The following is a 26,070-nucleotide window of genomic DNA, read 5'->3' on the forward strand; positions in this document are numbered from 1 at the left end:
CTGGAAATGCACACACACACACACACACACACACGCACGCACGCGCGCGCACACACACACACGCACACACACACACACACACACACACACACAGACTTTGATCACTTTGATCAAATTTTCCTTATTGATTTCTTTCAATAATAGCTTTCTACTTGCCACTGTTCTCTAGTCAGATTACTAGTAGAGCAATAACTACCAGTGGAGCTGTAGACTTCCACTCCTCCACAGAGCTTCTTGGTCCTGCTGTAATCCTTGACCCCATTTGTTTCCACATCACAGTTTTGCACTACTTTGTTTTGATCTATCACCTCCAACTCCAATAAAACCCACCATTTGGAGAAGTTCAAATAAAAAAATTATTTATCTCATTCAGGCAACTTTACACCACATTCAGTCAATTCCACACTCATACTGCTAAGCTACATTGTAGCCACGGTTGCCCTGGGGCAGGCTGCCATACAGCTGACTCTGGCCACCAGGTAGTGTGTTTTACTGAAGGACACTGTGACAGAGACAAGCGGAGTGCGGGTTTGAACCAGCAACCCATCAGTTGTTGGTTCAAGGGTTCCTGTAACCCATCAGTTACAGGAACCATCGCCCCCCTCCCCTCATTTTAAGACCTATAGATTTTAAAAGGGCAGTATTATGTAAAGTAAACTTTTCGGAGCATTAGATCATGTTATAATGTTATTCCCTCACTCAACTCCCATTTTTATCAGCTCAGTGTCATAAAAATAGTTTGATCTTGCCGCACGCAGCCATAAAAACCTTTCTTCATGCGGTTGTGTCCAGCAAACGTTCGCATCGAGTACAGGCAGAGTGAAGTTGCCGTCTTTACACTCCATGCTTGAAAATCCAAACGAGAACCTGTACATGTTGAATATTTGCCTGGAATCAGATTCAGAGCATCAGAAACACACAGAGTCACATGTTGATCCTGGCCTGAGTGAAATCAGGACCTGTTTACACTGAGATGAATCTCTCTTCCAAAAATCAATAGCACATAATAGAGCAGTCTGTTTGCATGGCTCAACACATGCTTTTTAAATGTGAAAATCTAACTGCTTTTTGTTTTTGTATTTTTATTAGATTTTTTTTCAAAACTCTCCTAATTACAATAATAATAATTATTATCATAATAATCTCTCACACCTCCTGTCTTTAAATTTATTTCTGTACATTACTGGTTCCGTCCTCATGTCCTTGGGGCGAGACGCTGAACCCTCAAGTTGTGATGATTAACAGCATCAGTTAAGCGTCTAAAATGTAAAAATTACAGCTCCGTCTTCCCTCCTGTCCTTGGGTTACTCAGGGGTACGGAGGCGTGTGGTGACTCAGACTGTTTGGGGCGATGACATCTGTCCTGTTAGAATAGATCGAGAGAAAGAGAGAAGAGAGAGAGAAAATAGAAAAATAAAAAAACAGGAGAGCGAGAGCTTCTGAAAGCAGCGGAGCAAAATATTATGTTACAAGTGAACAGAGAGATGGGAGCAGAGACTTATGGGCTGAGTCAAAGGTAAACAATTACAACATCGTGAGTCACTTTCTTGGAGCGCAGCTAAAGGCAGATCATCTCTCCCTCCTAATAGGTAATTTCCTTTGTCTTCAGAGGCTCGTATCACATGTCGTTGCCTCCGACGCGGTTGGTCCGCCGAGGGGACGGCGGAACGGGGGAAAGAGAGGGAAGAAACGGAACAGCTTGGAACTTGGCTGGAAAAACTTTAACAATGTTTCTCCTCCAGAAAACATTCTGTTTAGATTAAACAAGCGTTTGTTTGTAAGGAATGCGGCGGCACACTTGGAGGGACGTTTATGTCTCTTTTCTCCCCTTTTTTACCCCCTCCCTCCTCCTCCCCGTGTTTCTTCTTGCTTTCTGTCATCTTGTCTGTGCAAAACTACTTGTCCTTTTCGGGGCCTGTCATCTCCCCCCTTTTCCTTTCGTTTGCAACCTCCTCCTTGTTTTGTTTCTCCGTCACTCTCCCCTGTGATGTCACTATCTCGGCGTGAATCATTAGGATATCAGTGTACAGCCACTGACAGAAAGTGCCTGATTAACAAGCTCTCTTGTTTTTTTTCCCCTCTCCTCTTTATCCTCCTCCCTTTTTCCTGAAACGAGGCCTCCCGCTGCTCCCAACGACATTTCTCCTCATTCCAACTCCCCTCCCCTCCTCATCATCCCCACCTTCCCTCCTCTTCCTCCCTGTCGTGGATGGCAGGGAGTCACAGGTGTGTGACAATAATTACACATACACTTGGAAGAAAAAAAAATAATGTCGCTTCCTCCATTTAATAAGTTTGCAGTAAAATAGGCGGTGAGATAGAGGGAGAGAGAGCGAGGCAGAGAGCCTGAATCTTATCGGATACCCCAACCTCTAACTTAATCATATGGCTCTTAAGAGCAGCCTGCCACCAGCTGGGGCTCCGTAATATGCATGCAATATGTGTGTAAAACGATACGCTTTAATTTTGAGCCCACTTTAAGCAGCAACAAAATCTGTTTATATGGGAGACATTTAAAAAAGAAGGGAGGAGTGGAGGGGAGGGTGAGCGGAGGATTGGGTTAACTCTCTGCTCTCCGGGCCTGACAAAAGCCATCTGTCGGGTGTCACTGCCTTTTCACACTGCAAAGCTTGGGGAGCCGAGAACAAATGGATTTCCTTACTTTTTGGCTAATAACAGAGCATAAAGCGAGTCACAGGTGCCTCAGGTTTAAACCTGCTGGGTTTTATTTTCTTTTTGTCCCCCTAAGTTTCATAAAAGCAGATGTAACACACATGACCATGAATTGTAAGGCCTGGTTCACGATGTATTCTGACATATTTCTCTCTTTCTTTCCTTTGTTATTACATTCACTGCTGAGCTTTCAGGCACTCATCTAAACTACACTGTGGACTGGGCCTCTAGGACGGGCTTACAATACTGTTATCTTAATTAATCCAAAATATCAATACTATCGACACCAAGTCAGTATTGATATCACATCAATACTAGAGTGGTAAGACTGATACTCTAGTTTTAGATTCCCTCTTAAAATTTCATTTTAATCATTTTATTGTAGCTTCTCAACTCCACCTCAATGGTGATTTACTGCACTTTCTTTATTTAGGGAAAAAATGAGCACCTACTTTTGTTTTTATATTGTTTTTATTCATCATGTTAAACATTCTATTAGATTATTTTGTCAACATGAACTTTGTACAAATCCTGTCCAAAAGTTTAACAAAATAAGTCAAAGAAAAAACTATAAAAACACCTAAAGGTCAGAAGCTCCAATAATAATAAATTAAACATTAACAAAGTATTGGTATTGGTATTGGTATTGGTATTGGTATTGGTATCGGTATTGGTATCGGTATCGTTATTGGCAACACTGGCCTGTAATGATTGATATTCACTTTGCATTAGACTGATATGAACACATGCAGTATCACACACCTCTGATGTCCTGAGATTTTAGGGAGCAACAATTTTTTATATACTTTTTTAATGAATCTTTTTTAAAATGAATTTTCAAAAATAAAAAATAACTCCACATTCCTCTGAAATATATAAATAGGATAACCAGTGAAGATATATTTAAATGATTTTGTCAAAGTCCCATCTCTAATCTAGTTGAGGTTCTATGACTTCTTCTTTGTTCTTATTCTGCATCACAAAGGCCTGTAATGAAGAATTAAAATAGAGAACTATATGTATATATATCAATTTTAGGGAACAGAGAACTAATAGCAAATAGATTAGCCAGGAAAAGCTGGAGATAAGTATATTTATATAATTTTTTTGGAAAAATTTGAAAAAGGGGTAATATTAATAAAAAAAGTAAATAAAAATTATAAATAGTAAACAAACAAAAACACGTGCCAAGGTTGTTTTATTAACAAACAGTAAAAAATCATCAAAACATAACATGTATTTGTCAAAGTGGTTAATATGTAAAACTTAAAAACATTGTGAGATCCAGTCTAAATAGATATACTTTTGGGTTTTCCTGATGCTCAGCTGCGGAAAAACCCCATAAAGCCACAAAAAAGTTACAAAAAACTGATAACTTAATCATATTTTTTAACATTTAGTTATGTAGTTGTTTTTCAAATCATCTTTTAATATTGATGCCTGTTAAACTTTCCCAGTTTAATGTTTATACTCTGGGGCTTTTTGAATCAACTTACTTTAACAGTGAATCTGCTCTGTAACCAGCCTTGGTGTGTTTTCCTCAGCTGCCAAGTTAGAACACATGAAAAAAAGAAAAAAAAAGTTTAAATAGATTATTATAACTTTAAAAATACCCTCATCCAGTTGGTTGTATAAAATAACCCACATGGATTTAAAAAAATTTTCAACATACCTTTCGATAAAAATAGTTAAAATTGACCAGGACACACTCAAAACCAAGTTTAAAGAGGCAACAATGAAAGCTATTGAGAAAGTTGATTGTGTTTTTCTGAATATGCACTTCCTGTTTGTTCGTTTCCTTAGACAGAAACTTTTTGATCTACTTTGAATAATGAATTGAGCATACTGTACGTACTGATAACTAGGATTAAGTGTAATTAAACTGAAATGTTTTTTTGTAGACATTTGCTGTGAATCTGCACTGAATTGATTTGAATTTGTGGAAGAATTATACTGTCTCCAATGAGAACAAAAACTTTTAAAAAACAATCCAGTATGTGAAGAGAAGGCCTTAGCTTTTAATTTAAAGAAAGAAAAAAAAAACACATTACATGTCAGGATGGCTTGGTTTGTTTATAGAATTTAACATGTTATAACTTTTTATAGATGTCCACATAGTTACATTTATTTATTCGTTTTTTATTGCCTCTTTCTGGCATCACTTTAAACTAAATCAATGTTACCACATTACTGAATCGCTAGCTTGAAATTCTCAAAATCCAGCCGACGACCTGAAGAGGCAAATGTATGTTAGTAGACTGACGTGAGATACCACCTAAGTGTTTAGTAAAGAGAACAGAAAATAAGTGAGAGCGAGGCGTTCACGGACACGGGAGGCTGGCGGATTTTGAGGAAGGAAGCGCAGAAAGGGGGGAGACAGGCGAACAGGAGTGGAGGGTAGAACAGTGTGTAAACTTCAAAAAGCCTCTGACAGTGGCTCTCGCTGCTGCCGCCGCCAGGCCTGTCGACTCCACAGATGCTTTTGTTCCCCCCGCTCACGCTCACTTGCACCCTCCTCCTCCTTAACCTCACCCTTCCCTCCCTCCCTCCCTTCCTGTCCTCCCTCCTCTGCCTCTGCGTTCGCCCAGGCTCCTTGGTGATCGTGCGCGAGAGGAGTGGGGGGCTATCAAAGCCACCGCTGTCTGTTTCAGACTTCAAAACCCAGGGCCCCCGTCCGTCCGTCAGCCCCAATCATCATATCTGCCCGGCCCCAGCGGAAAGCTTCATACACTGGAGGAGAAATATTTGATCTGTCCTCTTTGCAAGGATCAACAGTCACACAAACGACAGGGGTGCCCCGGCACGGCAAAAAGGAGGCGGGGGGGTGTACGGGGTGGTGGTGCTGGGAGAGAAGAATGATGACTGATTTAATGAAAGCAAAGAGATCAAATTAAAATACAGAAAAATAACCGAGCTTCCCTCTCCGTTTGTACATTTATTTATTTTTTTACTTTACTTGATTGTTTAAAATTCTCCACTTTTTGCCCAACATTCTACTCAGCTGCAATGAACTTTTTTTAAATGAAAAAATGACTTTATAATTTGAAGTCATTTTTATTGTTGTTTCTTTATCATATATGAGTTCACAGCAGCTGAATTCTGCTGTCAGTCTCACTGAGGCCTGCTCTCACGTAATGTATAACAACCAAATTTTAGTTTTCTCTTAAATCAGAAATTGCTATTTTAAATTTAATCATTTGGAATTCCAAATGATTTGGACAAAGTTTATAGGTGTCTAAAAATACTTTAATAATATATTAGCATAATTTGTGTGTAAACAATATGTAAAAACATACATATGATTTTAGAGTAAATCATAGTAAAATCTTTTCTAGGTAGATTTGAGAAATTGCAATACAAAAAAATAAATACAAATTTAAAGAGGGAATCTAAAACTAAAATATTGATCCTATCGCACTGATATCGATCCGATCCTGATTCTGACTGATCAGTATTATCTCTGTTTTGGATACATCTGCCCACCTCCACAGCAGTCATGAACAGAAAAATTGTTCAAACATTTTAAAACAGGAATCAGGTGCTTAATGCACTCAGAACAAATATCTGCAGGTTGCAGAAAACAAAGTAAAAACTGAAAAACTAAAACCTGAACAGTTTATGTGAACTAAAGATGAAAGCGTTTACACATGGTTAATTAATATTCATTCAGATTAGGAAATATTATCTGGGTTTAAAATTAAGAATCTCTTGAACAAAAATCATCTGTCAGTGTAAGACAGATGATTTTCAGAGAAAAAAAAATATTTTGTTTCTTCTCTGAAGCAAAATATTCTTGCAGGCCTTATAATAAATAAACAATAAATATTTGATCAAATCCACTGCATTTGCTTTTGAGAGTTTCAGCAGGATCACTTCAGTGTTTTTGTCTCCTAAATGGAATATTTAAAACATTGCCTTATAGCAGGTATCTTGTATACATGTCAGGGAGAAGAGCCCCACCTGAGCGCTGTGAATGTTTGCGCGCCGCATTCTAGTTTTACTCAGCGTTTTTATTTGTCGCTCCAACAGCAAATATTGGTGCTGAGGACGGGGGCTGTCTCTGTGCATCTATCTATAAATCTATTTAGCCATCCATCTGTCTGTCTTCCTCTCACATGGCACTTATTTATTGACATCGCTGTGTGTTGCCTCTGACAGACGGCTGGTATAGTTAGCTCTTAAATCCTGGATGTGAGATCAGACTGCATAATTACCTTTCACATTAAGCCCTTTATGTCCAACAGACTAAGGCCTCTGTCTGCCCCCCCTCCCCCATCGCGTGTGTGTCTACCTGTCTCTCTGTGTGTCTTACACACTCATCGGAGCAGCAGCAGTGGAGCAGCTGGTAGCATTATTGACACACAGTGTTCCGAGGCAGCGGGGGCACGGAGGAGACAGGGAGACACGCAGGAGGCGCCGGCGGTGCGGTGGAGGGGTATTGAATCGGGGGAAGATGAATATGATTTGATGGAGAGTCTATGTTAGTGTGTAAGATGACTAACTTCAAAGCAGTTTTGTCTCATTGACCCCCTCCCCGCCTCTTTCCCCCATTCATACACACAAACACACTCTGCATGCCACGGCTCCCTGAACAACACACAAACTCACACCAGCGCCGTTGGCTCGGATCTGTTCAGACTGACTGCCATCAGCAATGCAGGCGTGTCACTCATCACCCCATCACATCCAACTGAATAATCAGCAGGATCTCGTGTCGAGCTCAATGGACTAGCGTGCATGTGCCAGGCTGCAAGTCCCGGGGTTCATGAGGTTGAAAGGCAAAGCTAATCAGTGTGTGTCTTATGCTTTAGTATGAAACACAGCCTTACAGGAGGCCAGGGTGGACCGGACGCCGCTCAGCGACTGGAAAACACATAAGCTGATTTCCATCTTCTTGTGTTCACTGTGTACTTTAGTTCTGAGTGATTTTGGTCAGTTTTAAAGTAAATATTTGTTGTTTCATGTTTAGTGTAATTGAACGAACAGTTTTCTGCCATTCAGTCTGAAAGCTGAGAATTTGAGGTGAACTCTGATAATTTATTGGTTGTCATGTCGGGTTTCTAATCAGAGCTGGAAGTGCAGATGCTGCTGTTGAAGAGAGTTGAAACAGTGGAACTTCTGTAAGCCCTGCTGAGGTGTAGGAATATAAAAAAATATACACACACACGCACGCGCACCCCCCACACACACGCACACACCTATTCTACCCATATTGGGACTTTTTATTGACGTCCATTTATTTTAGTGACTGTCTTTATGTCTAATGCTGACATTTTCCCTAATCCTACCCCTTACTAGTGTATTCCTAACCCTAGACTTAATCAAAACCTAACTTTAAACCTAACTCCTAACCTAAATTCAATTCAGTTCTAAGCCTAGCCCAGGACCCAAAAGAAGCACTTCTAGTTATGGGGCCTGGGATTTGGACCCCATTGGTATGTGTTAGGTAAATGGTCCTCACAAAGTATCAAATGCAAGTCCGCACACGCACACACACACACACACGCACACGCGCACACACACACACACACACACACGCGCGCGCACACACACACACAAACACACACACGCACACACGCACGCACGCACGCACGCACGTTAATTTTGATCCAACTCATGGCGTTGCGGTCCTGAGGGAATTGGGTAAAGATGGCAGGTGATCTGCACTGTGTAAATACAGCGACGTGTGTGTGCCACTGTCAGAGCTTTTCACAGCAATAAAACAAATTCATTATTTTCTTCTCTGAACGGAGATGTTTGAGGTGCCACTCTGTGTGTGATTGTAGAGTGTAACTGTGTGTGTGCGTGTGTGTGTGTATGATAACAGATGTCCACCCTGTGGCTGCTGGGAAGACACTTCACATTCTACATGTGTTAAGTGACAGTGATGGACAGCAGGTAGTCCTTTTTAATAATTCAATATATCTGAATCCCCGCTCAGCAGATCCGTCCCTCAGTCAGAAGCCAAACATTGTCGACGAGATGCAATCGCACACAAAAATTGAATGCAAAGTAATGTAAAAAAAAACTTTTATTTCCCCTTCTGTTTTCACATCGTGTAATCTATTACATTTTCATCTTGGTTATGTTTGATCTTAAAGTGGAACCGCAGGCGGAAACGGAAACAGTTTTACAGCTCTCCGTGCCACCTCCTCACGTGTGTTTCAAGCATCGCTCCGTTTTAGCAAAGACCAATGGAAACAGTTAAGATCGCAGCAGCGGGGACAATGAGCCAGATCGAGCCAGCCACTCAGTCAGCCAGCCAGAGACAGAGACATTTCCCCAACACCAGGATGCGGCTAAGTGAGCCTCAACTGACCAGAAATGATTTGCCTCTGTCTGTTAGACACGTAATGGAGTCATTTAACTAGTCAAATTAGGAGTCGGCGAGATGCCGCATGCTTCATTACTGGGTTCCAATGGGCCCCGCTATACATTTACATCAGAAATGACTTCAAGGCAAATTAATGTTTTTATTGTCCTGTAGGGAGGAAAAATAAATAAATAAATAAATAAATAAATAAAGGTATGAACCCCCAACCACACACACATAACGCATCATGACTCTAATGTTAACATCTTTGTGCACACAGCGCCCTAAGCTCTAAACACAATACAGCAACACATGCGGGTTGTTTGCACACACCATCCTATCTGTCACACAAGTGCTTCTATCAGGAATCAGGAGAACTTTAATAATCCCCGCAGGGAAAAAAATAAAAAATAAAAAAAACGCATCCACACGCATCTGAGATTCCCACTGCTAAAAGATCAGCACCATCTAGAGGTCAAAGGCAGCTACTGTCCCCCGCGCTCAACCCCTTCTGAGGAGAGGCTTTGAGAAATGTCTCCCACAACTTGATTTGCTGCACAGCAAATTATTGTTTCCATTCGTCGTGAAAGGGGAGGCCATTTGATGCCTTCGTTTAATGCTAAGAGAACATGTCCCGCCGGATGCTGAAGAAACCTCAACATGTGCAGCAAAAAAAAAAAAAATCCCTGAAAGTAGAAGGGGGGCCAGGGAGGAATGGAGCAGCAGAGGCCGCAGAAGCAGCTCCACACACGATGTGACTGACAGCTATTTAGCCTGGCTTGATCCAGCACTGCCTCTCCGGACCTGTAAATTAGAACCAGGTGATGACGGAAATAGGAAATAGAATATATCCACTGGGGAGAGATCAGAGGCCAAATGTGTGTGTGAGAGCACGTGTGGGAGCAGGAGGGTGGCAAAGGGAAGGAGGGGGTGGGGGGTGCATGTTGCTCTGCTCCTTGTCGACAGGGAGGTCTGACAACTGGGATAATTGATAAGAAGCAGAACCCTGTTAGACTCGGAGCAGAGCGCGGACCTCTGGGATTTGGAGTCTCGCTGTGTTTACACATTCTAACAGCCTCTCAGGCCGCAGACTCGCTACGGCTCGAAGCAAAGCAAACAAGGAACAGGCCAAGCTGGAATTCAACCGGCAACCTTTTTGACTCGATCGGGTTTTTTAGCTCGGTGGGGAGCGCTGCCTTCACTGGTCAGAGCGAGTTCTGGTGTTTCAAGCTCCCCGCACGCCCGCGTTTGTGTTATCATAGATTACAGCCGCATTGTTTGAAGTTGACTGACAGCCAGTGATATTTTTGTTCATGCATGAGTGTATGTGTGTGTCTGTATGCGTGTGCATGTGTGTGTGTGTGTGTGTGTGTGTGTTCGGATCCCTTTGTTTTTGATGAAGCAAACACGTGCGCCGGAACACACACCAAAATGCTTCGGTGCAATCGCGCCACGCGTGTGCAGAACTACGCCAGTTGCTGTTGTTCTTGACATTCTGTCGATATCATTGTGTGGAAAAGCATCGGTGTGTTTGATGGGGCTCTTGACTGACATTGGATGCTACTCTTTGATACACACACACAAACACACACTCAGACACTTTGTTCCAACAACAGTGTAGCCATCTCTCTATCACTGAATTGTTTTTTTCCCCGTTTTTTCTGTCCTCTCTGACTTGTCGTACTCGTTCAGACAGAGATCCAGTCTGATGGAGTTCATGCAGAATGAGAAACATACCAACAAGGCCCTGTTAGCCCAAAATACAAACATTTATCAGAGGGTGAGGGGTCGATGAAAGAACTGAAGTCTGTTATACTGCAGTACATTTGAAAGGGAAGTTGATGCTTCTTGATGTCTTTGTCTCATCTTGGAATTTCTCTTCACACAGGAAGCAGAAAAAAATGATGCATTTTGTCTCCATGTAACCTTAACCTATCAGTGATATCCCTGTCATCTGCTCAGCAGACACACCTTGATAACATTTAAACTGTGATAAACAGCTCTATGATCTTGATGAAATGATACGTTCTGAGTAAAGATGTACGCATGCCGTGCCTTTGTGCATGTCTGCAGATTAACAAAAACCTCTCTGTCTCTTTATATTTCTCATTTGTTGGAAGTAAGAGGCATACAAATTGATTTCTTCATCCGTCTCTGGTCAAGCGAGCCCGGTCTGTCTTTCCCCTCTTTATTGAATAAACACAGGCATTTTATAGACATTGGCCCTGATGTCGCAATATTGTTTTTGACTTCCTCTCTGTTATGTATTGATCACCGACTCGCCCGTTTGTCTGCATTGGGAGGGAGAAGGGGGAGGAGTGTTTGCTACAAAACAAAACAATATGCATGTATTTGTGCTTGTGATCTCAAATACTGTAGAATGTAGAAAGTGATGAAAAGAAACCTTTGTGTGTGCAGGTGTAGGTAAGACGTTGCTGTTGCTGTTGCTGCTGTGTTGGCTGTTCACGTGACTTGGAGCATTCCAACCCCGATGTCAGACTTTTGATTTCTTCTCATTTTATTACTACACAGACGCGCCATGTTGTTTTGCCGTTGCTGCTGTATGTGTTTAGTGCGTAGTTAAACTACTCAGGCAACAACTCCATCGCTAATTATAGCTTTCCACTTGAGCAGTGACACAGAGACACAAGCCCTTGTGTTAACTTCTGAGAAACTCAACACTGCTGTGGTTTCATGCACATTTCTGCTTTGTTTTCAACCTTGAAATTTATTGCCTCTCTAAGTAGGAAGTGGAGTCTGGATGCACCGTGCCACTTGTCTGCCTGACAGCAAACAATCATCAGACCAGTGCAGAAATGCATCGGGGGTTTGGTGTATTGATAACATGCAGAGTTTAGAGTTTCCATTCATGCAGAATTCATGGCGTTGGTTAGAATGTCTTTAGCGCCATTCCTAATTCCAGTTCAGTCCAATTCAGTTCAGTTTCATCACAATGGGCTTTTCAAGAACAGGTGCAGTTCAGAACCAGAAACAGTCAGATCAATCCAATCTTGTCCTATATGCACATTGAGATTTAATTAGAACAGGTTCCAATCCCATCCTAGCAAGTGCCCTCTTGCCCCACCCTACCCAGCTGCTTATTTTCGGCTTATTAGGGCAGTCATTCAGTATACAATAACTTTCAGGAGCCTTTCTACTGCTCAGTGAAAGACTCTTGGAATGTAGTGCTATAGTTAAGCCTAAGTGAGGATAACAAGTAAATGAAGTCAATACAGAGGAGACTCATTGGATGGCTTGAAGTTGTACCTGTTAAGGAAGAAATAACATATTTGTGCTAAGAAGTATCGTATTTTCCGCACTATAAGGCGCACCTAAAAACCTTCAATTTCCTCAAAAGCCGACAGTGCGCCTTATAATCCGGTGCGCCTTATATATGGACCAATATTGAGCCAAAACAAGTCTAGCAACTACGGTAAGCAGCCCCCGACTTCATTTTCGCCCGTAGAAGAAGAAGCGCGCGATGCATGCTGGGATAGTTATCAGAACGCTGGTTTGTTAATAAAGTTTGACTTGCCTATCTACTTACCGACCGTCTATGATCAGGTCATTTGCAGGTCATTTAGCACCACTTTCTCCACAAACATGCTGTGTGCGAACAGAGAAGGGTGACCAGGGAGCGGCGGGGGCGGGGGAAGAGAGAGAGAGACTGCTGCGGCAGCGTGTCGGTTGGTCTGTGTTACCCAGAAAGCAGTTGGGCACAATATCGCAACACCAACACCGTGAGTGAAACGACGACTGGGGCAGCCTACTATATAAAGTACTCGGGAACCACTTCTTTATTATTACACGTCCATATTTGCAGAGTACGAAACAAATTGTGTCCCGTATCGGTGCATTACGGGAAGGGTGGCAACCCTAACTGTAGCGTCTATTGCTATGCGCCTTATAATGCGGTGTGCCTTATATATGAAAAAAGTTTTAAAGTAGGCCATTCATTGAAGGTGCGCCTTATAATCCGGTGCGCCTTATAGTGCGGAAAATACGGTAGTCTTTGTTAGGATTAAGAATCTTAAGAAAAAGTTAACGGAATTTATTTTTTGCACCGTTTTTTTATTTTCATACTGTAAATAGTTTGTTTTCTTTCATGCATAAATACATGTGAACACTTTGTACTTTAAAAAAATATCCTAATTAGTTGCTCTTTCCTTTGGATCGGAGTTTGCTATTTTTGATAACTGCACAGAATTATAATCTTGTAATCTTGTTCTTACTGATTCAGTATATTATTCTTGACTTATTTTTTTTCTTCAGATTTTGATACTTTTAATCTTTGTGTGACCCAACATGCCTCCATGTCTTGTCACTTTGCTGCTTTTACAGATGTATGTCCCTACAATAAAGAGTATTTCTATTCAATAGATCTGTGAACACACTGTAAAAAAATAAGAAAACAAAGGAAAAAAAAATTTTATGTCCTGTAGACTCTGAATATAAGCACGGCCCTTTAAGGCTGGATTAATTTATTTGAATTATTATTATCATTATTAAAACCCTTTGAGGCTGCTTAGTTGTAAAGTCAGATTTAACCACCAACTACAGTTTTCACGACTGTAGCAGAGTACAGTAACCTTGCTTAAGTGCACAGCAGGGTATTAATGTACCATCCAACAGTGTTGCATTGCCATGTCTCCTGTTGCTTCTGCACATTTTAGATTTCAGTTTGTTTCCGTATTTGCTCATCACAAACTCTGCTGGCTCTGTTGGACTTTGTGCTTTAATAGGACGTCTTTATTCATATGGTCTGTTCTACAGAAATGTTGGCACATGATGGGAAACCACTTATAGGTGCCAGTAAAGCTGGCAGTCTTGTTCATTCTTAGCTGGTTCCATCCTCACTAAAGCATTCAGACTGCATTATTGAGGATTTATTTGGTTCGCTATAATCACTATGGATCGATTTAGAACTACCCCCTTAATTGAGGAACTTTCGTAGATCTTTATTTTTACGCCGTGGCGGTTTCTGAGCGCGAAGTTGACTCAGAGCGCGGATCGAGTCCTGGCTCGGTTGCCTGCTCTGTCCAGAAGGCAGCTCTGCAGGACGTTAGCCGGCTCAGCATTCTGGGATGGCTGCCCAGGGGTCCCGGATGACCTCAAGAGTTAAAAGCAAGCAGCGGGAGAGATAGACGAAGGCATGGAGGAAGCATGGAAGCTGACAGAGAGACAGAAGAAGGAGGGAATGGAGGTATGTAACTGGAGGCAGGGTAGGGGTGGAGGGCTGCTTCTTGAGGGAATTAGGAAGACAGAGAGACTGGGGGAAAAGGGGAAAGTCAAACATTGATAATAAAATCTTAGATGACGTACAGCAACAGTATGAAAAGATTTATGAGCAGCCAGTGGACATAAGCAGGATAAAGACAACTATTACACTACAGTGCCAACAGTAATTCTCCTCTGTCTTTTCTGGTTTAACTCCTTTGCTCCAGGAACAGCAGATCAGTGGGCCTAACTCCGAGGTGTCACTTTGAGTTTGTCCCTTTCTTAAATACAGGAACCTCCTCTACTGGACTCTACTGAAGCATGTTAAGGAGCATATCCAGGGTTTAACATTAGGTTAAAGGTACAGAACTCCAACATCAAACCTATATGTCACATTTCCATAGGAATCTTTTCACACATCTGATTTAGATCTCCACTATGGTTGGTAATTAGTTTGGCAGATGATCTTAAGCAGGGGAAACCTATTTAAAGAGGTTGTTCCGCATTATTAAGTTTGCAACGGTTATCTCACTATAATGGGAGGAGGACAGATTTTTCTAGAGACAGATGGCGTCAAGAGGCACCTGCGAACTGTAAAAAGAGCTTCGGTGACTGAAAATACTTGGGAATTAGGTCAGGTAATGGCTCGGAAAGTGTCTGTCACCCAAACTAATAGTTGGTTATGGATAAGGGTTATAGAGAACAGCAATAAAAAGGAGAAATTATGCCGCGAGAGCACGCAGGTGTTTTCAACCTGAGGGTGTCTCTGGGGTGGAAATAAACTCTCAGTGCGAAATCCTCTAGAGTTTGGCTGTTGGGTATTTAAGCTGTATTTAGGCCACTCCCAACACAAACCTCAGAGTGTTATGTAGATACATTTATTTTAATGTCATAACGCTGTGATCAGCAAGTCGCTGGCCGGGTTAGAAACTAGACGTTTCTCCCATTTGGCATTTATAATGTTTTATTTTCTATGTTTTTATTTTACAAGAGAAATCAGAATGCTTGCTTCAGATTTAAACAAATGAAAAATGGTAAACGGCCTTTACTTGTATACTTGTGTAGTTGTACTTGTGTAGAGCTTTATCAAGTTCAGAGAACCACAAAACGCTTTACACTACATTCAGTCACTCACACACTGATGGTGTCAAGCTGCATATTGTAGCTACGGCTGCCCTGGAGCAGACTGACAGAGGTGAGGCTGCCATGCACCGGCAACGCTAGCAGACAACGCAGGTGAAGTGTCTTACCCAAGGAGACAATGACAGAGACAGACGGAGTGGGGGTTCAAACCTAGGTTGTGTCACTGGCCATAGTGTCTTGGCCTTGTGTGTCCAGGATACATTATCCTCAGAAGTGGACAATCTGATTTTTAGGGGAGCCTGAAGATCAGCTGAAGAGTCATCATCAGACATCATCAAACAGCTGTTGGGGTTGCCAGGTTGATTCCAGCTTCTCTATACTACATGTTGAAGTGTCCACACTTGCCTACCAGTACTGGTGTATGAACTACATGACTAGAAAAGTGCTACATAAGGTCAGTCAGGTGACCAAATGGTAACTGGACCGGTTATCATTTGGTAAGAGAGTGAGAGACTACCTGCTTTTCCATTAATTGCACAAATTGAAATTACAAACAAATAAGTGTGCTTAATGGAAACACGGCAGTTTTTGTACTTAAGATGAGTTTGTTTTTTTGGCTGTATCAGAATAATTGTCTTTCACAATACTGCAACAGAAACCCTTTTTTCACATTGCGGCGAGTCACGTGATCAACACCTGTTACTGCTACTGAAAATAACAAAGAAGACGACAGGAAGTAGACAGGAACAGTAACTGTTTACATCCTTTGATGCCATGATTTTTAATGACTTATTGCATGAACAAGCTTAGTCACGTGTGACTTTAATTTCATTTCTCATTTAACGGAAACACTGTAATGGAGATATTGTGTTTTTTCAGCATTAACAGAACGCCAACAAGGATTACAACACATTTGTAACAGAAACACAGTGAGAGTAGACATTGTGTCGGACTGTCCAGAGTGTGCTCTTCCTCTCACCTCCCAGCAGTGGACACGCACACGTGCACACACACACACACACGCACACACACACACACACACACACACACACACACACACACACACACACTTCCCCTCTCTCCAGCCCCCCACCATCCTGCCAGGACTTGGCAAGAATAGTAAACTGAGGTGTGCACAGGAGTCGAGATATAACATTACAGTATTATACTTCATGTGAACCATTTATCTCTGTTAAAATGACCAAAGTAGAAGAGTCACAGACATGATGGGAAGTGTTTTGGGAAAAAGAAATGGGTCAGAGGTTTACAAGGCAGACCTAAAAGACAGCGTCTGTCAGTTCATGAATAATCTCTGGTGAACCCGTTGAGTGACACGTGAGGTGTTTCGTTTCCCTCCTTGGCTTCCCTGCCTGCTTTCCCACAGACCTCCACTCCTCGGCCCGAAATGACGCTTAAGAAGGTAATGGTGTAAATGAAAGCTCCCCGCCCCTCTCCACTTCGCGTACCCCTCTTCGTCCCCCTTCGTTCTATACGTCTCTCTATCTCGCTCCCTCTGGGGAACAAAAGAGGCCTTATTATACCTCCCTGTCAGCGTCACTCTGTGTCTCACCACTGTACAATCACTGTTTTCTGCAGCTCTACCAGCATGGGGTAAATGGGATAGAAAGAGTGAGAGGTGCAAGTACAGAGAGAATTGGAATGTCTCTGGTGTTCTTTTTTTAAGTGTATTTGTCTGAAGCAGGATTTTTTCCCTTCTTTCTTTTTCTCTCTTGAAGCCTCAACAAGCGGTGTAATTTATTTGAGGCACTCGTTCACATCACACACACGCACATGCACTCCTTAAGTCTAGAGATATCTTCTTATTGGGGAATCTTTCAATAAATCAATGTGACTTTAAACACATTTCCCAGGCGACACGGCTGACCTGATAAGAAGTGAACTAATCTCTTTTGAGGCTGCCGGGAGAGCTTTGAACCAAATCTACTGTGCATCTATCACCAAGGTTATTTGTCAATGGCTGCTAATCCCAGGTAAATTTCCCTGGTTTTATATCAGGGTTCTCATGTCTGAAGTTTCTTGGCCTTGGGAAAATAAGAGCGTAGGCTTACAGAAAGAAGGGGAACAAAAGAAATGTTATGGATTTCAACAGCAAAACAATTTGTTCGGGAGAAGGAAAGAGAGAGGCATGGAGGCACACGGAGAGAGGCCGGATTAATTATTCCTCACACATCGCAGTCAGAACTGGGTTGCAATGCATCCGCTCTTGTCAAATAGTTTGTTTATGTAAAGCCGATCAAAGATCATCTTTCTGTTTTCACCTGACTTATTTTTATTGTGTATGAAGCAGTCCCTGTGCCGTAAAGTTACTCTGATACCACATGAGACATTTTCCTCTGTAAAACTGGTGGATAAAACAGGAATGTCAACGTTTTCTATTTTTGATTACAATGTGTGATTGTTTTCCACTTTGACTTCTATCCAAGTTATTTCTGTGCACCTTGAAGGAATAGTTAAAGTATTTTTTGTTAATCAGGTGCTGTTGAGAGGCTAATGTCAGGTCTTGGCATTAGGAATGCAGTTGATTCTGAAGTAGGTGAGATAGACAGTGAGCGTTCAATAAGCGTTTGAACGTGCTGTTCTTACCTACGTGAGAATGAGGTCTATTATCATCTTAGCAAAATGGGAAAGGACCAGGTTACGGCAGGATATGTCACATTTGGCAAGTCCTAAATGTGTGGTGGGTTTTGCCTGATTGGGAAGGATGCTAATTACAATTAGCGATACAAGCTTCTAACAATTCATTTCTCATCATATTCCTTTAAATTTATCCTAACTTCAAAGGAAACTGCTTAAATGATTCAAAGCTTTACTAGATGCAAAATTTATGATTTTAAAAACACCTGAGTTGCTGCTCAGACTTGCTTCAGTCTTTGGGAAATGAAGTTTCATATCCTCAACTAAACCCCAGAAAAAAATCTAACCTGCCCTTTTAATGCACATCATCATTTTAAAGATCATTAGAATACTATTTACTGATTAATCATATCTTTCAACAAAAATACTTTTTTTTCTTTCTGGATACAATTTTATGTACTTCAGTTTTAACGCAACTTGAGTCATCATGTTCTCTGTTCATTAAATGTGTTTTCCGCTGAGAATCGTTATTTCTTTAAGCTCTTTTGAACCCTCTTCAAATTGACTGATGATATTTTAATTAAGTGCATTTGAGCTCAAAAAGCGATTGAAAAGTCTTAAGATTTGCTTTCTATTTCCAACCATCAGTGTGTTCTAACATGCGAACCCATGAGATGATTCAGTTTCTTTTTAGGTACCGTGTTTTCACAAAGTTATGTTGTCATCTGTCATGTCTGTTCAGCCAGGAAGCCAGGCTTTCTATTCATCTGTGGAGCCAATTATCCAGACTTTGAAACAAGTGTTTGGACAATATGACAAATAACATTTTACTTTTGCCTATCACACGCACACGTTTGTCCCTTTACACACACTTTTTGGAATAAATAATTGATCGGGGAATGTTGGAAGAACCTTTTTGCGCTGATATTTACTGTGCAGCACTGCCTCACGTGGAAAGAAACTTTTCCTTGAGTTCATTTTTCTTTTTCACATTGGTCTTCAAGTGTTTTTTTTTTCTTTCTTGCCATTCCCCTGAAGCCCCCACCCCAACCCCCATCATCTCCCCCCTTCATGTGTGCTGAAGATCATGGAAAATCTCTTGCCATATCTGTCATCTGTCACGCTCTGTGATGAACAGTTTTGATCTCTCACTCGGCTGTTTATGGCCGTTGTCAAGCAGGAAGGAGTCGTAGCCGTAAGTGCTTACACCAGCGTGTAAATAGTTTGACGTGTGGCTCCGTAACAAAGTTGCAGGGGTAAATAAGGAGCCAAACAACCAAGTAGAATTGCAATTAAGTTGTACGTCTGCATTATGAAATGTTTGGAGCAGCGTGATTTCTGTCCACTCGTTTTGCATTTATGAGTCTTGATACCGAAAGTGTGTTTCTTTGTTCCAGGGAGACTTCTTGACTGTGGGGGATCAAAGGGTAAATAGAGTGTGTTATGGTTAGCACTTAACTACACACATGCGGACGCGCTGTACGGTGGGATGGTGGAGAAATATGCCGAGGATACTGTGATCGCTGCTCAATTCTTCCACTGTGAGGTCATGGTGTGAAGGGCCAAGTCAGATGGAAGCTGTCCTGGAAGGAAGGCTTTCACAGCTGAATGGAACAGAAGTCAAGCATTAACATTCAGACATAGAGGGACAGGAGGCACAAATGGCTTCCTTCTACGTGTCCCCATTCAATTAAAAGAAAACTTTTATCAGAACATAAGCTACATCAAAATATATTACATATTGTTATGAGTGAAGATTTCTTCCTACCTGAAAGTGAGGTATTGTCATTTTGTTTTTGTTTTTTTAATGCCTGGAGTTAATCACTGTTTGGTGGGTTCTGTTTCTCCGCCTGCATTTTGATTCAGTTTTTCTTTGAGATTAGTAAAAAATAATAATTTGACTGTAGTGAGAGCTGGTCACAAGCTCTCTTGAAGATGTTTCAGTTTTTTTGTTGAGATTACAGCATCTTCCTGATAAAGATTGGATTTTAATATAACCCATTCTTGCAATAGCGCCTTTAATACAAATAAAATCAGATTCTGAGGCTTTGTCAAAGTGGGAAAAAAAATCCTTGTTGGTCATTCAAGTTAACATGAACTGTTTATACAGTAGAAACAGATCCTACAGAACATCTCAAAATGTAAAAAATTTTTTAAAAAATTCAAATGTTACCGTTTCATGGCACACACGCTTTCATCACAGGTTTGGCTTTCAAGAGACATTCTGAACTAGGAAGTGAAATTCGAAGAGGGCTAAAGTGGTTTGTCAAAATGCAACTGAGTTGCAATGATTAGTCAGGGAAAAAGGAAAAAGAAAACGTTATGGTGATTGGTCAGATTTGTGGAAAAGTTTTGAAAATTGCAAGAGATGGTCTTAAAGGCCTTCCTCTGTGCAGCTGATCCGGTCCCCTTGGAGTTATTTATGGTGCTCAGACCTGCTCTTTTATCGGCAATATTCTTATCAGCAGTGTTGTACAATGTGAGCTCCATGTTGATGCAAACTGAAAATATCTCCATGATTTCCTTTTGATTTAATCATTTTTACCACCAGAAATCCTGGTCGGAAAATTAATGAAGTACAATATTGTTTAAAAAAACTGCAAAATATATGTAATTTATTTATTTTTTATTTCTGTAATCTAAAAATCAAATGAAAGACAATATTTGTGGGCAAATTTACAGTTAGAATAAGTCTTGACAATAGTTTTAAATAAAATTTAAAGGTTGCAAAGTCAGTGAGTTTTGTGATTCCTAGTGTTTTATATGAGTTAAAGCTTTGTGAAAATGTCAAATTTTTCTAGCTCAGAATTAAACAAAAGGGGCATCAGCAGCAGCCATGGGTTTAACAGATGCTTCCGGTCATTAGGTCACTCAGAGACAGATCAGCACTGCTGACCAGGAGAGACAGAGAACAGTGGATAAGAGACAGGGTGAAAAACAGAAAAAGAGAAATGGAGAGTGTGATTCAGGAAGAAAGGGGCGTGTGTGTGTGTGTGTGTATGTGTATGTGTGTGTGTTGAGTTGGAGGAAGAAGTGGGGATGGGGCGGTGGAGGTATGAGGGGCGATCTTGGAAAGGTTTCGTATATCATAATTATCCCGTTAAGTAACGGCAGAGCGGCCTCCCCAGGGGAATTTGTCTTAAATGGAAGATTTGCAAGGAGAACGGGTCAGAAAGAGAGAAAAAGAGAAACGGCTTCCAGTCGGCAGGAAATCTTGTTTACATTTACATAATCATATCAACACTCAGTCCTTCTTCATCGTCTCTTTCTTATGCCTTTTCAAAAACAGAAGACGGGGGAAAAAAAGGGAAATAAACAGATGAGGGAGGGCTTCGGGCTTCTCATTGTCGGTGTTTGTTGTTGATGCTCTTCCCCCTCTAACCTCCTCCCCCCCCTCTCATTTTCTTAAAAGTGCTGCCAGTGTTGGCAAGAATGCCTGTTATTTTAAATCTCATGCCAGCACCTCCAACCTCCTCTCATGTCTGTCTCTCTGCCTCATTATGTCCTCTTTAAGTGGGATTTCTCAGACCTTTTGGCCTTTATCCCTTGTTTGGCATGTTAAAAAAAATATCATAAATAAGGCACTGCGTGGCTGTCGACGAGAGGCTTAATTGAGATCTGCAAAGAGCACCGAGCAGATGTTTGTAGCAGCAACTGTTGAATCATCAGAGACTGCGGAAAGCCTATGAAACCATGTTAAAGAGAAGCCAGGTGTTCTAGATTTTTTATTCTCTTTTTTTCCCCTCTTTACATCAAGGAGCGCTGAAGTGCTGATGTGAATGCATTTGTTTAGAGAGTTTCTCGGAAGAGAGACGGAGAAATGAGACACATGGTTTATTAGCAACGCTAAACTGCTGTAAAGTGTCTCCATCTTCATCTAAAGTATATCTGTGGCTGAAAGAAACAGAAGCACGTGAAACAATAAGAAAATGTTATGTTTTTTTTTTGTTTTTTTCTCACTGTCCAATTGCCTTCAAATGTAACTCATCATTGGAGTGTAAAGTGCATACTTATCACTACCCTGATAAGTAATAAAATAGATGAAATGTGAAAACCTAGATAAATTCCAAGATGTAGTAGTCATTTTCAGATGATAAATCAGGAAAAAGTTTAATATATCTATCTTCATTTACATGAAAGGGAGAAAAACCCTGAAAGAAATAGTTTTCTAGGGTTGCTGTTATCTGGTGGTCATGTTGAAAATGATGTTAAATATTATATCATGCCCAGCTACATGCAAGATTTATATTTACCAACCACTTCATTATGTGCACCTTTGTAATTGCTTGTTAACAAAAACTACAAATTAGAATGGCAGCAAGTAAACCTATTTGGTAGGGCCCGGACTTTAGCATAATAAATTTGATTAATTAATTTCATTGCCACACATTTTAAAGCATTAAAAATTGTAACGCCATTAACTGCATTTGTTTATATATGAATGTTCCAACCATTAAAAAAAAATCCATCTGGAATTTTTGTCTTCACATGTTTCCAGTACACCCGCAAATCTGACACACATCAATGGTGAAGTTTCATCTTTTCTTCAAAAAATAATATGAAGATAATTGTTGAGTTTTGCTAAAAGGAGTTAGCCTGTCAGCGAAGCTATTCTAACCTAAAATGCTATCGCAGTGCAAAATGTAGCAGCAGCACAGATGCTAATGCCATCTTCTGATGGTTACTTCTAGAAGGACACTGTGTCACAAAGCCAAAGAGTGAAACCATGAATGCTATCTATTATTTTCTTCCTACTATTTGTGTTTTACACAAACCAACCCAGAGAAACCATTGAAAGACGGATCAGTCATGCAGCCCAAACCAGACGTAGCCTGCTCCAGGTAACACTGGGAGTGAGAGGTAGCTGGGAACTCTTTCAGCTTCCATGACAGTCATGTCTACAAGAGCTTTAACATATGGCAAGTGCCTGCAGCTTGGTGTGCCAAATTGATGCATATGTTGCACTTGTTCACACGGATCCTATCTCCTCCTCCTTAGTGCCGACTCAAGGAAGCCACCCGGCCCTCACAGCCGTCTCTATCGTCACATTCTAAACTGCTGTCATTTATTTATCTGGGACATTTGGGACAATTCCCTCCATGCCACACAAAAAAAATCTCTGGGAACCAGTGACAGGTTCTCTGGGATCATAAATAACTCTGATAGCTGTGTTGCTGAGTTGCGATTATTTTCCTGTCTGTCTTCCTGAGTGTCATATTAATCCCCCTCTGCAGAGATTTGACTTCTTTACGTCTCACTATCAGCATCTTTTTATCTCTGTGTGTGTTTGAGGCCAGCATGGCGCTCCTCTGGTTTCACTGGGTTTTAGCTTACCATTACATTTAAAATGATTCCTCTCCTACCATAACCAATGGTAGTTAAGAACTAAAGGCAATAGGAAGGGAATTCAGCCCACACAACCTATATTTATGAAAATACTCTGTCTTTTTATTTGAGGTTAAGAATTATTATTCCACTCATTCTTTATTCTCCTTCTTAGGCCTGTCCTTAAATAGAAATATTAGAGTTTAACAAAGAGGCACACTTACTGTTGCCCTATATATGCATTTTGCTCTATATAATACCGTCCTATTTGGTACTCTTTCTCTAGTTCATTTTCTCCTCCCTTTGTGATCTACATAGTTCCTTCATAATGTGTCATCATATTGCCTTTGTCTCCCCTCCTCCTCTCCAGCAGTCAAATGGAGGGTTCGGGGGACACATTTACTGGAAGATCCACAGACTGGTTCTTCCTCTCCATCTCCCATCTGGCTCCTTGCCACATTGTATTAGTAACCAGATATGTCACAGGGAGCCACCACACCGGTGCAGAGAACGTTGTCCGCTTGTGGCGCGATGGCCGCGGCTGCCTGATTAGGGCCTCCAATTTTACCCCTGTTGATGCACAGAGAGACCGTCTCTGTTCTGATGTTCGGGCTTCCATTATCACTGCCATCACAGGCAAGAGATGGTGGCGAGGACATTTGCATCATGTGGCAAAATTGGCCAGCTTATCAATGACTGAAATTGAATTTGAGCACTTGTGCCATGACAGGGTGTCACGTAATTGAACAGTTTATTATCGATGTCGTTGCCTCCTTTCTCTTTTTTTTTTGTCTTATGAAAACCGTGAGTAGCAGCAACATGCTCATTTTTACCAAAGCTAGAACTTGGTATGCTCACTGGTTCGCACTCTGTGAAACTACTAGAATCCACAGGTTCCACCACTTGTAAGAAACAAGAAAAGAAGTAGTGTTAATGGTAAATATATCAGGCATGATGTTTGAGGCCTTTATATGATTTTCTTTGTGTAGCAATAAAAACCTGAATGGCTTGCCTTACATATCAATAAATATAGTTGAAAACAGAAGTTTACATACTTTGAAAAATTTATCTCAGAGAATAGCAATTCTTAGTTTTCTCAAAGTTATAGTTGAAATGAACCTGTACCTCCATTTTATAGATATATTTATTCAAATCTTAATAATCCTGATAAGTGAAGTAATAAAACAGCTTTTGCAGGATTTTCTTTGGTTATGTGAGAAGACAGTATCACTCAGGGCGACAGAACCTCCACTGACATCGACCAGCTACTGACAATGCAGTAAATATGCACCCAGTTTCTGCTAAGCAAATGAAAGACAAAGCTGGTAAATTATGAACAATGATGTGTATACACACACACCAGTGTACTGCTGTGAGCTTATACCTCCACACCCACCTCATCCTGGTCTTGGCCAAGTAAAATATTACAGTATCAGACTTCCTGTATCTTCCTTATGCCTTAGTTGGTTTATTTATAGAACTGCACTGGCAAAAGAATTGAGTGAAAGTCAAATATTACACAGCAGGTGTGCTGTTAGGCCCTTTTTTTTGTTTGTTTCTTCACATGGAAGACGAAAATTGCTCCATTAGAGCCAAGGACACGACGCACAGCTCCACCACTGTCCCCGACGGCCTTGTGTGTATCGCAGAAAAACGTGGGAAGGATGTCAGTGTATGTAAACACAAAGCTTCCCAAACAGCAACAGAAAAGGACAAAAACCGAGTGGAGATGACCTCACCTATTCATGCCCGTCAAACAAAAGCTTCCTTTACAGGGAAAGAATGAGCGGGAATGATAGTTTATTACAGAGCTGAAGAGGTTGCCAGTATACATACAGGCACAAAAAAAATAAAATGAAATAAAGTAAGTAAGATAAGGGGCTATTTGCGGAACCGCAGAAACTAAACAGGAAAAAAATATATATATTGTGGAACTTTTTAAACTTGACTACAGACTGTTTCTAAGGACAAAGTGTCAGAAGCATTTAAGATGTGACCTTTTTTCCCCTGCACATTCCATTGCCATTATGCTACATTGTTGCTGAATAAAAGGCTGTATTATGTTCTGCCCCCTCCTCCCCCAGTAAAAGGCCAGAAGTGGACCCAGTTTTTATCTGCTGAACGAATCAATCAGGATTATGTCAGCTGAAAAGAATCACAGACAGCAGTCGCCAGGCCCCACGTCTCTCTCTGTTTCTGAGTGTATGTCGCTGTGTACAGTACATCCCCTCTCTGCGTGTGAAAGGACAAGATGTCCACGTCACAGGACGGCACTTGTTGGCTTAGAAGATGCCCGACTCGATGACAGAGGCGTCGTTTGGGACTCTGAAAGGCCGAAAGATTTTCCTTTAAATGTTTATACATTTACTCCCTCCCAGCTCACCCCTCCTCCCCTTTCTCCGTCCTCTATGGGAGGATTGGAAAAGCACTAATTATCATTTCAGCAGAAATGATTAGGAGATCAAACGGGGATCGAATGCCATTTCCTTCCATTAATGCAGGGGGTTTAGAGTGCCTGTCACAGCCTGGCTTGTCCTATGGCCTGTGGAGAGCAAGAGAAGAGAGGAGGGGGGATGGAGAGAAGGACAAGGATTCAAGGAAAATAGAGAATGGGACAAAGTTTGGCAACAGAAAGAATGAAAGAAAGAAAGGGTCAAAGAGGAAAAAGACACAATATATCTCATTCTGGTGTGATTTAACAATAACATTTTTTTCTTTTGGTAAAGACTATGGCAGCAGTACATGTGTTCTCTCTAAGTTGATGTTTTGACCTGGTCCAATGGAAAGAAGCACTTTTTCAATTATTTTCAATTACTCCAATAGTTTTGAGCTCAGTAGATTGTGTGTGTGTGTGTGTGTGTGTG

At 41.1% G+C, this 26,070-nt stretch overlaps 1 protein-coding gene across 7 annotated transcripts in view; it reads left to right on the forward strand.

The window, feature by feature from the left end:
- znf536 (zinc finger protein 536) overlaps positions 1 to 26,070 on the forward strand; it is a 234,989-nt gene that overhangs the window by 198,251 nt on the left and 10,668 nt on the right. The gene's annotated exons all lie outside the window — the stretch shown is intronic.

This window comes from Poecilia reticulata, linkage group LG3 (assembly GCF_000633615.1).
Source record: "Poecilia reticulata strain Guanapo linkage group LG3, Guppy_female_1.0+MT, whole genome shotgun sequence".
Classification (NCBI taxonomy): domain Eukaryota; kingdom Metazoa; phylum Chordata; class Actinopteri; order Cyprinodontiformes; family Poeciliidae; genus Poecilia; species Poecilia reticulata.